At 39.7% G+C, this 15,734-nt stretch overlaps 1 protein-coding gene across 2 annotated transcripts in view; it reads left to right on the top strand.

Annotated features, from left to right (window-relative positions):
- LOC127076315 (uncharacterized) overlaps nt 1–15,734 on the top strand; it is a 29,223-nt gene that overhangs the window by 8,633 nt on the left and 4,856 nt on the right. The window contains exon 1 of one of the 2 annotated variants that reach the window (XM_051017936.1): nt 7,829–8,835. The exons of the other annotated variant lie outside the window; for it this stretch is intronic. The gene's annotated coding sequence lies outside the window, so the exon portion shown is untranslated. Of the gene's footprint in view, nt 1–7,828; nt 8,836–15,734 lie in introns of those variants that run through there. 2 annotated transcript variants of the gene reach the window in all.

Genomic DNA, 15,734 nt, shown 5'->3' with positions numbered 1-15,734 from the left:
GGTGTTTGATGGCGCTGTTAATCAATATGGGAATGGAATTGGGGCAGTAATCATCAATCCTCAAGGTTCTCATATTCCGTTCACAGCAAGGCTAACTTTCAAATGCACGAACAATATGGCAGAGTATGAAGCCTGTATTATGGGACTTGAAGAATGTATTGATTTGAGAATCAAACATCTTGATGTTTATGGTGATTCGGCCCTGGTTGTTAATCAGATCAAGGGTGAATGGGAGACGAATCAGCCAAGTCTCATTCCGTACAGAGATTATGCAAGGAGAATTTCAACTTTCTTTACAGAAGTTGAATTTTATCATATTCCTCGAGAGGATAATCGGATGGCAGATGCGCTTGCTACGCTTGCTTCCATGATTGTGGTCAGATGGTGGAATGATGTCCCCAATATTACTGTGATGCGCTTGGATAGACCAGCCCACATATTTGCAATTGAAGAAGTCAATGATGACAAGCCTTGGTATTTTGATATCAAGAATTTCCTCCAGAACCAGGTCTACCCGCCTGGGGCATCTGTGAAAGATAGGAAAACTTTGAGAAGGTTGTCAGGCAGTTTCTACCTCAGTGGTGAAGTGCTGTATAAAAGAAATTTTGATATGGTTTTGCTCAGATGCGTGGATAGACACGAAGCAAACCTATTGATGACTGAGGTCCATGAGGGTTCATTTGGTACTCATTCCAATGGACATGCTATGGCTAAGAAGATGTTGAGAGCAGGCTACTATTGGCTGACAATGGAGTCTGACTGTTGCAAGTATGTGAAGAAATGTCACAAGTGTCAAATTTATGCGGATAAGATTCATATTCCTCCGACACTTCTGAATGTGATTTCATCACCATGGCCTTTCTCCATGTGGGGAATTGACATGATCGGCATGATTGAGCCGAAAGCATCCAACGGACATCGGTTTATTCTCGTAGCAATTGACTACTTCACCAAATGGGTTGAAGCCGCTTCGTACGCGAATGTGACTAGACAGGTAGTTGTGAGGTTTATCAAGAACCAGCTGATTTGCCGTTATGGTGTGCCAGAGAGGATCATTACTGATAATGGATCTAATCTGAATAATAAGATGATGGATGAGTTGTGCGCTGAATTTAAGATTGCACACCATAATTCCTCTCCCTACAGACCCAAGATGAATGGGGCTGTTGAAGCTGCTAATAAGAATATCAAGAAGATTATCAAGAAGATGATTGTCACGTACAAAGATTGGCATGAGATGCTGCCATTTGCTTTGCATGGATATCGTACATCTGTACGCACTTCAACAGGGGCAACCCCTTTTTCTCTTGTGTATGGCATGGAGGCTGTTCTCCCAGTAGAGGTGGAGATCCCATCAATGAGAGTCTTGATGGAAGCCAAGTTGACTGATGCTGAATGGGTTCAGAGTCGTTATGACCAACTGAATTTGATTGAAGAGAAGCGATTAACTGCCATGTGTCATGGTCAGTTGTATCAGCAGAGAATGAAGAAGGCATTCGATAAGAAGGTCAAGCCTCGTGCGTTCAGAGAAGGTGACCTTGTGCTCAAGAAAGTTCTGTCTTTCGCGCCCGATTCCAGGGGCAAGTGGACTCCAAACTACGAAGGTCCATATGTTGTTAAGAGAGCCTTTTCAGGCGGAGCTTTGATGCTTACAACAATGGATGGGGAGGATTTCACTCGTCCTGTGAATTCAGATGCAGTTAAAAGATACTTTGCCTAGAAAAAAAAGTATATGCAAATGAAAAACAGAATAATTCGCTAAGTTGAAAACCCGAAAGGGCGGCTTAGGCAAAAATGAGCGTCTCGGTGGAAAACCCGCAAGGGTAATCTAGGCAAAAGTTAGAGACTTGATAAAAAAGCATATTTGCATCCCGCTAGATTGAGTACCTCACCCTGGGGCAATCTAGGCAAAAATTAGGGATTTGGCAAATAACTGCATCCTGACAAGACTTTCTGTTTCACCAGCCGTCTTTTCGTCAGAGGATTCTCAATTCGTCGTCAACTGAAGCTTCGAATACATCGAGATTCAAATTGGTAGAGAAAGGATCATTATGTTCAATGTAGCCCTCTTCCAATATATATCACTGATTTCAAATTTGTACAGATCTATGGAGTCTTGCCATTTGCAGACTACCATTCCATCAAATAAATTTGAGCTTTTATCCCATTCTTTGCACTCTTATTTGTTTCAATTCAACAAATGTTTTGCATGTTTTGATTGGTAAAAATATCATTGTTTTAAAAACAAAATTTTTCAAAATTATTGTTTTAAACAAAGTGAATATTCACAATGATAAAAGGATACTCAAAGAATTTCTCAGTGCTCTCCCAAGGGTGGCATGATTTCCAACAGGTAAGACATTTGTTCATACTCCTGGCTTGGTTTGTATCCTTCTTCTCCAGATTCGGTTGTTGGGGTTGTTCCCCAAGTAGAGATTTGGTTGTTGGGGTTGTTCCCTAAGCAGAGCTTCTGTGGATTGTGACTCCCCGAAGCAGAATGGTGTATTGAAGACTCAGTCTGTTCTCCAGCAGTAGTCTCTCCCCGGCTTGATTGCTCAGTTGTTCAGAATATTTGTGGTTAGTGGGTTGGTATCCCCGTATCCCGCATTTCTACCCAAGTGAGTTGCCAGCGTAATTGCAAGTCGAGTTGTTGGTGGGGTTGTCCCCCAAGCAGAGTGTTGTTGAAGAGTCAGTGTTCTCCAACAGCAGTTTTCCCCAGCATGGATGCTTTCCCTGTGGAAGATTCGGCGGTTGATTGGTTTGTCACCTTGGTGCCTCGTCACTTTCTCCAGTGGATCGCTATCCCCAGACTTCATTTGTCTCCTCAGCACAGTCACGAGTAGAGCAGTTATTGATATCCCCATTGCAGTCGCGAGCAGAGTTGTTGTCACTCTCCCCAGCGCAGTTGCCAGCGGATTTGTCTGTTTTCTCAGCACGGTCGCTTTCCTTTTGGAAGACCCGGTAAGTCAGTGGTTTGATACCCGGTACTTTACCTTTTCCCCGACAAAGTCGTCAGTGGAGTTGTTTACTCTCTCTCTATCAGAATGGTTGTTATTCTCAGCAGAGCAGGATTTATTTTCCTACTCAGTGGTTGATCGGGTTGATATCCCAGTATTTTCATCCACTTTCTCCAGCATTTGTCTGCAGAGCGGTTGTTGTGGCAATATTGCCTGTTGAACCTCCTTCAATCCCCGGTATGGTCGGTTGATAGCTCCGTCATCCAGAGATTGTATTGATTTCCTGATTACTTTTCGATCCTCAGTAGAGCGGATTTTGTTGCATAATCTGCTGATGTGATCCATCAGATGTATGTTCGCCCCGAGTAGAGTGGTTTGTTGCAGAATCTACTTGTTTGGTGCTTTCCTTCCTCAGTGGGTTGTTCCCCAAGAGAGTAGTTGATGATATCCCCAGTAGAGTTGCTTGTGCAGCCAAACTCTATCCGGGTGACCTTTGCTCCCTCAGTGGGTTGTTCCCCAATGGAGTTATGTCGGATCCGTTTCCATAGCAGTATGCTAGGATCCCCTGCAGGACTTTGAGATTCTCTTGTTCCCCAACAGATTTGTCTTGGTGGCTCTTTGCCTGTTGCGACTTTCTGTGCCCTAGTTGGGGTGATCGCCGATCCATCACTCAGAGATTTGGTATTCTCCAGATATTTCTGATTCTTTTTGCTTCTGCTTCCCAGCAGTACCCGCAGATCTTTGCTTTATAGCATGTAGATCTCCAGCAGAATTGGCTTTCCAGTTGGTTTTCCCCTGGAAGTGTAATACCGGACGTTTGATTCCTGGACCTGTTGTGTTAGAAATGTCTGTTTTGTCAGCATTCATCAAACATAAATCACGCATATTCATGCATATTCATAAAACATTCAGATATTCATGTTGCATTTTTGCCATATATCCTTTGTTTGTTGTTCCCTGCTATGGTGATATATATCTTTATAGATCTCCCTAAGCAGATGTCGGGTGTTAAATCTCTCCATGTAGAGTCAACCCATAAGCAGAAAATGTCTGTCTTTCCTTCTGCAGTTCCCCACTGAGATATACCCTCGTGAATGACGGTTTCTTCCGTTTCCTCCCAACACATATATTGGGATGGAGGTTCCTATGTGAGTTATATCCTCATTAGGACGTGTCTTGATTCAGTCTGTCTTTTCGGATCTTTCCCGAATTTGGCGTTTGTCGTCTGTTTCTTGTGCTTCCATGTGGTGATTTTTATCCCCAGCGGAGTTTCGGGCCTCTACCCTTATACCGGTAGTTGTAAGTCCTATTGTTCCTTTCCTCTTGGCGGAATTTGTGGTTATATACCTTTCATTCCTCCGCAAGAGTCGATTTTGGCCTCTACCCTTATACCGGTAGTTGTAAGTCCTATTTTCCTGGCTTCTTGGCAGAACTTGTGGTTATATACCTTCTAGTCCCCAGCCAGAGTTGTTGGTTTTCTACCTGATAGCCGGTAGTCGTAAATCCTAATTCCCTACTCTCCAACAGAGTTTGTGGCCTGTTATAAAACCTCATTTTTGGTTTCTCGTGCGGGTTCGTGATCTATTCTATCCCCACACAGAGTTCTTGGTTTTCTACCCCGTATTCGGTAGATGTAAACCCTAATTGGTGGTTATCCTCACCAGAGTGTTGGCTTCTACCCCGTATTCGGTAGTTGTGAGTCCTATCTCTTTTCCCCTAGCTGTGGTAACCTTTGTGGTTCGATCTGGTTGATGGTGGATTTTCCGTTGTTGTGATTTTATCCCAAACAGAGTTTTGTTCCCGGTGGTGATTTATACCCCCAGTGGAGTTTGTGGTCTTCTACCCCGTATTCGGTAGTTGTAAATCCTATGTCGCTGTGATTTTTCTCTCCAGCGGAGTGGTATCTTAGGATACGTGTGGATAATTGCCGGTTGCTAGCAATTTTATCCTCAGCTGAGTCTTTGGTTTCTTACCCAGTAGTCGGTATTGTTAAACCCCTTGTTTCCTCAGCTAGATTTTTGGTCTTCTGCCCCGTATTCGGTAGATGTAAACCCTAATCTCCCCTTTGTGGTTATCTTCATTCAAGATTCGATGTTGATATTCCTCCCTGCTTCGGGTTAGTTGCTCTCGAGTAAGCACTTGTATTCCCAGCAGTCTTCTGGATCATTGCCGGATGCTTGCAATGTTATCCTTTTTGAAGTCGCCAGTGGGTCTTTTCACCATTTGCTAGTGATTTGTTCCCCGGATCATTGATTGTTTATCAATGTATTCCCAGTTTTGTGGATAATTGCCGGATGCTTGCAATTTATCCCCAGTGAGTCCTTCATTTACCCTTTTGTCGGTAATGTTGTTACTCCCTCTGATTGGTCATCATTATATGCCGGTTTGGTATCCCGATGCCTCTCTTTTCGGTCGATTTATCCTTTATTAACCCTTATACCGGTTGTGGATAATCTTCCATGCGAGTATACTATCCACGTTCTGACGGTAATGGATAATATATCTCATGCACTCTTCAGTTGAAGCCTTTTGTGTTTCCCTGGTCGAGTAAGATTCGTTATTTCCCTTTGCGGAGTCGAATTTTCTTGTTGGTGGATAATTGTCGGATGCTTGCAATTTATCCCCTTGAATTGTCTTTCGTTTACCCGGATGCTTGGTATCGATTGTCTCTCTTTTTTTTGGTTAGTCACCTATTATATACTTCGGTATCTCTGGTGTCTTTTCCTTTCGAGTATATTATTCACGGTCTGCCGGTAATGAATAATATGTCTCATGCGCTCTTTGGTTGGAATCCTTTGTTGTTTTTCCCCAGTAGAGTAAGATTCGTATTCTTTGTAGAATCGAATATTCATCCTTTAACTTGTTTGTGTTTCGGATGTGTGTTTTGGCATATATACCAATTCACTTTTTCGGTAGATCACCTATTATATACTTCGGTATCTCTGGTGTTTCTTACCATGCGAGTTTATTATCTACGTTCTGACGGTAATAGATAATATGTCTCATGCGAGTATCTTATCCACGGTCTGCCGGTAATGGATACGGTATCTCATGCACTCTTTGGGTTTGTGTCCCCAGTCGAGTAAGATTCGTTTTCCCGTTGTGGATTCGAATGTCCATCCTTTAAGTCGATTTGCTTTTTCAAGCCCTCCTTTCGGATGATGAGTGTCTTGGCATATATACCAATTCACATTTCGGTCGGTCACCTATTATATACCTCGGTATCCCTGGTATTCCTTCCTTTATACTCCCTATTATGACCTTGGTCCCCTGTGGAGTCAGATTTTCCTGAGTATTATACCCTTTGTTGGTCTTTCTCAGATGTTGGTTGATTGATATCTCTCACCCTTATACCGGTCTTAGATATTCATTCTCCCTGAGTTTGTTACCCTTATACCGGTGACACCTCATCCTTGTTGCTTTCCCAGGAGAGTCTCTCTGTTAGACATTCCCCTGTGGAGTTTCCTTTGGTGATTTTACCCTTTGCTATATGGGTGTTTATTCCCCAATATATGCATTTTCCCGGCAGGGAGGTTCTATGTGAATCTTTTCCTGGTCCGAGTCCGGATTTTTATCCGAGGTATCCTTTATGGATAATTTGAGTCAGCTTGTGCCTTTCCAATGGATTTATTTTCCTTTGGAATTTCTTTACGCCCCGGTGTGAGTCCTTTGCTTCCCCAGCGAGTTCTCCATTCCGATGTCTGTTATCCCCACTCGGAGTCGTGTCTTGTTCACGCTGTGTCAGTTTTGTTTTCCCTAATCAAAGTCGTGTCCTGCTCACGCATTCTTTTTCTTACTATCCCCTATAAGAGTCCCAATAAGAGTCTTACTAGAGTCTCTGTTCCTGGTGAGTGTATTACTCCGAAGGATCGTCTTTTCTTCTGTGTGAACCATATATTCCCCACAGAATTTGCTTTTGCATGCATACATCTGCATCATGAGGTCTCTTAGGGACCAAAATTCGTCTCATTACTATTATTTAAGCCCATTCTACCGCGTCGAGATGAAGATTTCTAAACTTCATTTCTCCGGATAGAATGACCTTAAATAGGGGCATCTGTAAGACCCCAATTTTGGCCCTAAGATCCCTCATGGCCCATATCATATCATATCATGGCCTCAAGGATCATTGCATACCCTAGCTTCCCTCCTAGTGGGTGGGTTACCTTGTGAGTGTGATTCTTGATCACCAAGTATGTATTGCATTTGTATATCATTGCTTTTCATATGTTCACTAACCAAAAGTGCAAAAATATTGTCATCTAACCTTGTTGCTTGCAGCTGAAGCAAACCAGGTCAAATCAGTCAAATCAGGCTTCGAGCAATAGATGGTGGCCATTCTTGAAGAATTTGGGCACCATGATCATTCAAAAAGAGTTCATATAACTTGTGATATCATCTGGAATCAAGATCTCAAGAAAAAGAGGCTTGGAATTCATCAGAACTTGGCCCAGTCAACCAAAAGTCAACAGAAGTCAACTGTGGTCAACTGTGGATTTAATCAGTGATTTGATGATTGGAATTGGTTGAAAATGTCTCATTCATGTCTATATAAACTTCATTTGGAATTTCAAAGGTCAAGGTTGAAGGAATTGAGCTCAGATAGAAAGTTTCCCAAAGTGGCAAGTGGACCTGAAATTTCAGCTGCCCAAAATGGAAAGTTTTCGACCTCAAAAACAGAAGTCCAAGGAAGCTTCAAATGAAAAATTGTTCAACATGACAGATGTAGATCTTGTTCTCACCTTTCCAAAAAGTCCAAGAACTTGAAAATCCAATGTACGGTTTGCAAGATATGGCTCAGTGAATTTCAGAAAAGACCCGTAATCAGGAGGCCATAACTACCACATGGTTTATCCAAATTGCAAGTTCTTTATATGCACAAACTCCATTTGATATGTACTTTCATGGTGCATAATTGGATTTTTCCAGAATTGCTCAATGCAAAAGGTCAAATTTCAACTGGACTGTTAAATGAACCAGGGGCAAAATCGTCCAACTTGTGAAATAATTGGAATTTTTGAGTGGGGATTTTTGCAACACCTCACAAATGGCATTTGAAATTTGTTGGAATATTCACAACATGCCTAAGCCTTGTGGTTTGAGAATTGGGTTTGAAAATGAATTGGAAAAATGGACACATAAGCCATCACATGGTGAAATTGGAAAATATTGGGAATTTGAGAACAAGGCCAATGCAACCAGCTCCAAAAGGGTATTTTTGACTTGTTTCTAAGTGATAAAATTCTGCAGGAAATTGCTTCTGAGCATCAAAGGTTAAAAAGTTCAAAATGCATCATAAGCTATTTTTACACTAATCCATCTTTTAGCTTAATTGTAATTAAAGTAAGGTTAGGAACTGCATATATAATGTTAATTACTAACAGAAAGAAAGGAGAGCTAACAACAACTAATCACACTTTCTGTAATTTTTTTTCACAATTCTCACAATTACTCTCTCATAATCACTCTCACAACTCTCTAATCACAATTTCACAACCATAATTCACAGAATCAAAAACTATCACCATAACAGAAAAATCAAAAAGAGAGAATTCTCTCATTCTTCCAAAACTTTTCATCAAGAATTTCGCCTTTTCTTCTTCAATTCTTCAATTCTTTACTGATCATAGTGCTTAGCTATCTGCAGTTGGATCATTGGTATGGTTGAGGATTGTTTTTTGCAGGAATCCATTGGAAAAGCAAGAAGAATCGCAGCTGTTGCAAGATCCTGAACATCCATATCAGTCGCCGATTCTTGAGCGTTTGTGCATCGTTGAGCTGAAGTCGCGTCATCATTCATCTGCTACAACCAATTGCTGCATCTGTTTTGATATCTTGAAGCTCATCCGCGCGATTCCGATACTGCTAGCTTCGGAAGGTTGGAAATCAAAACTCGTAGATGCTTCGATTTTGTTAGGAGTTCTGTAGTATGTTCATCATAGATTACATAGCAGCTTGTAGAATTGAATATTGTTACGAATTGGTTGAGAAATTCACGATCTAGGTTTCGAAGCACTTATTCTTTTCCTTCGATTCTTGCTATATATTGATTGATAGATGAAATTGAGACCGTATTCTTGTTCCTGATGCGAAACCGGTTCGACCGGTATATAGTTTGTTGATTTCCATCGCCATTGTGTGAGTTCTTGCGAATTCGAGCTTCGACGCCGTCCGTTTCTTTCCTTCGATTCGCATTAGGTAGTAATCTATTGTTGAAATCGAGTATGGATTCACGCTCCTGAGACGAAACCGCTCCGATCGGTGTGTCGTCCATGCATTTCCGTCGAGAATCGCTCGAAACCGTCCTTGCCGTTGAAGAACACGCCGGCATGCGAAGAAGATGACCAAAATCTGGAAATTTCTATGCTTCTGATCTTCCTGGGCGCGTTTCAACCTTGGATCCGTGTTTTCCCTGGCCAGAATTAATCTCAGCCGTCCATATCTTCTAATTGAAACGGCAGTGTTTAAGGCGCAGCATTTATATTTACCATCGCTGCCACTATCATTCATTTAATTAAATAATCCTAATATAATCCTAAATAAATATTAAATAATCATTTTAAGACTTAAAAAATTCATATAATACTCAAAAAATAATCCAAAAAAATACCATTCTTTTTCTGTTAATCATATTTTTTCCTCTATTATTTTATAAAAATGAAAAATAAAATAGTGCTTGGAAAAAATATTAATTGACCTAGAGATATTCTAAGGTGTGCATATTTTCATACACATTACCATTTTAATTATAGAAACCACATGCTATATCCAAATTAATTGAAAATTGAGACACTTGTTCTAGACATCCTTCTGGATTTTTTGACATAGGTTTGGGAATTTTTTAGCCTATGGTCTATTATATATGAATTATTGAAGTTGGACATGTGTATATGTGACATAGCTTGGTATGCTGAATTCCCCAAATATTTTCCTATGCTTCCCATTGGCCAATGGCCCTAAATTTTTGCATGAAGCTTATTTGACATGTTTACTACCACTGTTAATTTTTGTGGATTTTTGCAATCCATTTTCGATTTGATTCATATTTTTTCTTGCTGCCTAGAACGTTAGAGTTCCATAGGTATAACCTTTAGCATTTATGTTGCCATTTCCTCGTAATTAATCCAATGGACATGAAACTTTGTAGGATAGTTCTTAACATGTTAAGGTAGCTTTTGGCTTTGGTCCCATGAATTTTGAATGTAACAATTGCTGTTTGCCATTAGATGGAAGTGGGTGTATAATTGTAGACCTCATTTGATGTTGTTTTTGCATGCCTTGTCATGTTTAATTAATTCCTATTGATCTACTAGTCCAAATGACTTGAAAATTAACATGTGGCTTGCTGAATGTCTTCTGGTTATAACATAATTTTTGTGGATTTTTTTGGTGCCATTTTGGCATTTATTTGAATGTGATCTTGCTGGTTGTTTGTATGAGACTCCACATTGCATCTTTTGCCTTCCATGTTGCATAAATTAAAATGTGTGCATAGTTTGGGTATGGGACCAATTGGGATCCCTTTGTATTTGATATTATTTGACTTTAATCATGAATTGGCTGCTGTTTTAAGATTTTTCCATCTTTTTGACCCTAGGCTAGTCCTAGTGGTCATGTTACTTACATTTGAAGTGAATTGTGCCTTTTCAGGTTAAGGAGTTAATGATTAAGGAATTTGCTCCACATTATGGATTGTGTTACTTGACACATATGACTAATGTATTTGTTTTGTAGGATGTTTGGTTCATGTGAGCCTTGTGCTATGCACATCATTATTTGTATAATTGTACTTTGTTAATTGATTCTTATATTGTTATCTGTTTATGAAATGGGATGCTGATTTTATTGGATTGTTTCCAGGTACCCTTTAGTTGCTCAGTTCTCTTAAGAACTCTCTTTGCTTTGCTTAAATAGCAACTTGCATTGAGGTATAGAACCTTCTTCTTCATGTAGTCTGGAGACCCGGTCCGTTATTTGACCGGGCAAATTGTCTGAAGTCCTCCTTAAGAGGCATTGATTGTGTATGTTTATATTTGTCCTAAGCAGGAAAAGTCCTCATTCGAGGCAATTGGTGGAAGGTAGAGATAAGTAGCCTATCTCCCACTATTCAGTGAGTCTTCTCCTTGCTCCCATTACATGGTTGTAGCATTGAGATCCATACCCAAGATCTATCGAGTCTAATCGGGGAAAGAGTTCCATCTTTCTGAACTCCCCCACATTCTTATATTTACATGCTCTCTCGAATCTGAGATAGAAGCAATGAGGCACACCCCTCATATCCTTTCATCTGCTTCACCTGAGCCCCTCAATGGCCAGGTTAAGAGCGACACTTACCTCTTACAGTGGACTTTCATAGTCAAACCCTTTTGCTTGAGCCTCATGGATGGTTATAGCGTGTGCTACTTGAATTTATGTGATTGATTACTTGATTCATTTATACATGATTACTTGATTGCCATTGTGCATTTTACCTTTGATTGCCATTAGTGCATGTTCATGTCATTTGTCCTTGTGACATTGTTTGCTTACCCATCGAGGAACCAGTTATAAGTCCCTGTAAGGCGGCATCTGTTCCCATGACATGAAAGGGGTAGAGTGTAAGACCTCATTGGTCACTCATACCCATTGCCTAGTGCATTTACTTGTGTATGTGAGGATTCATTGTAAGTCCCTGTGATGTGGCATTTGTTTTCCTAGGATCATACTGTGGAGTTTCACATAAGTCCAGATAAATTGGCAGTTGACTTCCCTGTTTTGTTTTCTTGTTTTATTCTGATGGAGATTAGTGTAAGTCCATAGAGTGGCTTCTGATATCCTTACTTGTTTTAGGAGACAGGTATAAGACCATTGAGTGGCATCCAGTATCCGCTTTTATTTACTTTCATCTGTTACCATGTTCATATTATTGCTCATTTGTAGCCTATTCCTAAGGACCCACTTGGATCATCTTCTATATGATTTCAAGAGGCGGACCCTCTTAAGAAGTTTTACTTTACACCATTCCATTCATCCCATTGTGTCCTACCTTTTCACACATGTTTAAAACTTGAAATAAGTGTTGTGCAAACATTCTCACTCTTTCCAAATTAGAAACTTGGACCTTAAGTCCATGATTTTTCAAACTCCATTTTTGTAAATACTTCATTCTGAATTGACTTTAATCATACTTTGACCTTTTTGTAAATAATCCAAATAACTTCACCCATTCAAGTGATTTTGTGGCTTTGTCCATGTTTGTTAAGTTTTCATACATTAGCTATAGGTTTGATTTACCCTAGTTGGTTGATATTAATCTCGCCTATTTGTCCGTAGTAGATGAACTGTAAGTCTTCCTTGCCTATTATAGGGTTAACCCCTCTCTGGCAAGTTGAAGCCTTTCTCACATGGTGGACTAGTTGTTATATAAGGTTGAGTTTTCTCCCGTGGGTAACGTAAGACCTTGGATGCTTTTGTTTTAAAATTGAATCCACTAACTTTTGGAAGTTTTTAGCCGAACTACGGCGTTTTGATCCTTACCTTTGATGGAAGGTACGTAGGCAGCGGGTTCATCCGTTCAAACCCAATAATTAACTTGTACATTCTTTCCTCATCATCCCAATCATGTTTGCACAATGCTTATGTCATGACAAATAATAATTTTCAAACAACAAAGTGTGAAAAGGGCTCCCTAGGAGTACCTAGGACGCATTGGGTGCCTAACACCTTCCCATTGCGTAATTTACCCCTTACCCCGATCTCTGATCTTTTTCATTAGTTTTCTACGTGTAAAACTTCTTAGGTTTTTGTTCGCTTTTTAACCAGTCCTTAGGATAAATAAAAGTGCGGTGGCGACTCTATATTCATTGTATACTTTGCTTATGATTTAACCAATAGATCATATAGTGACGAATACACCGCTACAAAGACTTCAAAGAGCGCCTCTTAAAGCGAATGGTTCAGACAAGAAGTCGTCCTCAACACTTGAAATCATTGGCCATTTTTATCATTGTATTTGTAATTTCTTTATTGTTAAATGCTACTTGTTTTTAAACATTGTTGATTTTTAATGGTAATACTAATGAAGTTATTATGCATGTTTTGAACGAATCCTTTCGTATTCACTCTTATTTTCTCATTTATTGCAAAAATATCCATATTTCTCCACTTCACTTCCATTTATCAAACTGTTGTTTTAGAAAAGATTGGAGGGAGAATGGCGAGAACAAAATACCCATAATTTCTAATGGTATGCTTTTGGATAAAATCCTACTGATGATGTACATGCATTATTTCAAATCCCTAAACCTTGGAGAGATAAGGAGTTAGTCCATAGTTAACCACTCTGAGCCTAGAAGTAGGTGTTTATTTCGGATCTAAAAATACTTACGCTTAACTCGGGACAGGGTATTATTCAGTTAATCTGACTCCGTGTTAGAATTGCAAGAGAATACATCCCATATGGGGATCAAACATATGATATTCTTCGCACACATCCAGAAGTCTCGGAGGAACCAAGCAAAATCCAAAGGTTGTGATGTTTATTCCTCAATGACCAATGACTTGGTAGTCAGAAGCATTTCTAAACCAAAATTTAAAAAAAAAAGAAAAAAAGTCCGCTAAGTCGAACACCCAAAAGGTGACTTAGGCAAATATTAGAACAATCCCAATGGACTAAAAGCATCAAAAAGCGGTCCAGGAAAATATTTGAGATAAAAAAACAATCATAAGAGGTCGTATAAATCCTCAACTAAAACAAAACAAATCAGGTGACCACCAAAACAAGAATCAAAGGGTCACCTACATCCATGACAAAAACAAAATCAGGTGATTGTCATTTCAAGATAATCTTGAATCATCATCTTCACTCTTGCACCGTCTAACTCTCTTAGAAAACAAATGCATGTGTAGAATTAAGTGAACGTAGGACTGAAGATCATCAAGAAGAAGAGGTGGGTTAAAATATATTTGAGCCTTGTATTCTTTATTTCAATAACCATGAAATGTGCCACGTTACAATCCTTACAAGACCTAATTGAGGTAGGGTTTATTATGAAAACATACTACAACAAGGATTCATAAAGTAACTCCTAGAGATTTTCTAATCTTCTGTATAAGTATCATATTCTCGATGTATATTTCTACTTGAACAACTAAATCATCACTATGTTTGGACTAATGGTCCACTCGTCACACACCACCACATCATTCCAATAAATGATTTTTTCAAAAAATGCACGAACATCGCATTATAATTACCATTTATGAATAAACAATTTTAACTACAAGTAAGTACTTGGCATCGAGGAAATTCCAAGGAGAAATCAAAGAAGAACTTGAACAGTCGTTATGTTGACCCAAATCAAGACCACCTCATAACCCTATGGATTAGTGTTAGATGCCCAAAATTGCTTATTTAAGCTATCATATGTGGGCATCTTTCACTCTTTTGCCTTGCTAAAATTGTCAAAATCACATTTATTTTACATGGAATGCGTTACATTGATAAACAAGCTTGGTGCCTTTGATGTGTTTGTTATTGTGCAGGAAAGGCATGAATTAATTGATAATAAAGACACAAGAGAATTGGCAAAGGAACCAAAGCAAAGGAGCATTTCATCTGCCTGCTCGCTAGGCGAGGCTGTGGCGAAGAATGGGTTCGCTAGGCGAGCTCCTGGCGAACAGCTCCAGTAAATTAGCAAATTAATTCGCTAGGCGAGCTCATGGCGAAGTCTGCAGCGAATTCATTCTGTTTTGGTGAAAAAGTGCAGCCAGCACTCACTCGCTAGGCGAGGCTCTAGCGAGTCCCCAGCGAGCATTCCAGTAGCAAAACCTCTCAACCTCGCTGGGGGCGAGCTTGAAGCGTTTCCTTCGCTAGGCGAAGGTATGTTCGCTAGGCGAACATGACAGTTTAGCAGGCCCTGTTTGCTCTGGGCGCAGGGGCTTTTTGTGCCCATTTTAGGACCTCGCTAGGCGAGCTATTATGCTCGCCTAGCGAACATGACAGTTCTGCACTTGTCTATAAGTAGCAGGTGCCACTTTTGGGCACCATACCTCATTTTTACCAACTTTTCCATTTTTTGTACTTTCTCCTAGATATTTTACAGCATTGCTTTGTGGGAGATTTTATGCCCTAATTTCATTTCTCTTCATCTAGCAACCATCTTCCACAAAAAGAAGGTGGATTCCCATCCAACTTCGATTATTCGACTTGGATGTTGATCAACCCTCTTTCCTTACTTGCCGACCAAGCTACCATGAAAATGAGTAGCTAAGTCTTCCATTTGTCAAGGTTAGATGTAGGTGATTTCCGAGCTTTGTGTGTAAATGTAAGGATCCTCATATGTAAACTCTTTAACGGTAAATATATGATGAAAACTTTGTTTCTATTTAAAACTCTTTGTGTTGGTATTTGATCGAGAGATGTTTACCGATTCTTGACCTAGGTTTTCATCCAAACTTGTTTGTTAGCTAGAGATAGTAACGAATGATTTTGTTCACCATAAGGTTGAACCAAAAAGTTGTCATTTTGATAGATTGTGTTCGAGAGAAACAATGGATCAAAATGGCAAAACTCACAATGGGTGTTCGAGAGAAACGCATTGAGAGGACCTTGTGAAATAATTTATCATCTAAAGGAGTTTATAAGATGATTGACCGAGCAAATACATGCAAAGCAAATGTAATCATTGAAACCTAACTTTGACAATATTTCTCATATTAATCAAAACGTAACTCTTACCGCAATTAATTACTTTGTATGCAAGATAACTTGATTAAAACCAAAACCCTAGTGTTACA

The sequence above is a fragment of the Lathyrus oleraceus genome, chromosome 4 (assembly GCF_024323335.1).
Source record: "Lathyrus oleraceus cultivar Zhongwan6 chromosome 4, CAAS_Psat_ZW6_1.0, whole genome shotgun sequence".
Classification (NCBI taxonomy): domain Eukaryota; kingdom Viridiplantae; phylum Streptophyta; class Magnoliopsida; order Fabales; family Fabaceae; genus Lathyrus; species Lathyrus oleraceus.
Note: the sequence above shows the minus strand (reverse complement) of the source record. Positions and strands in the feature narration are given on the sequence as shown.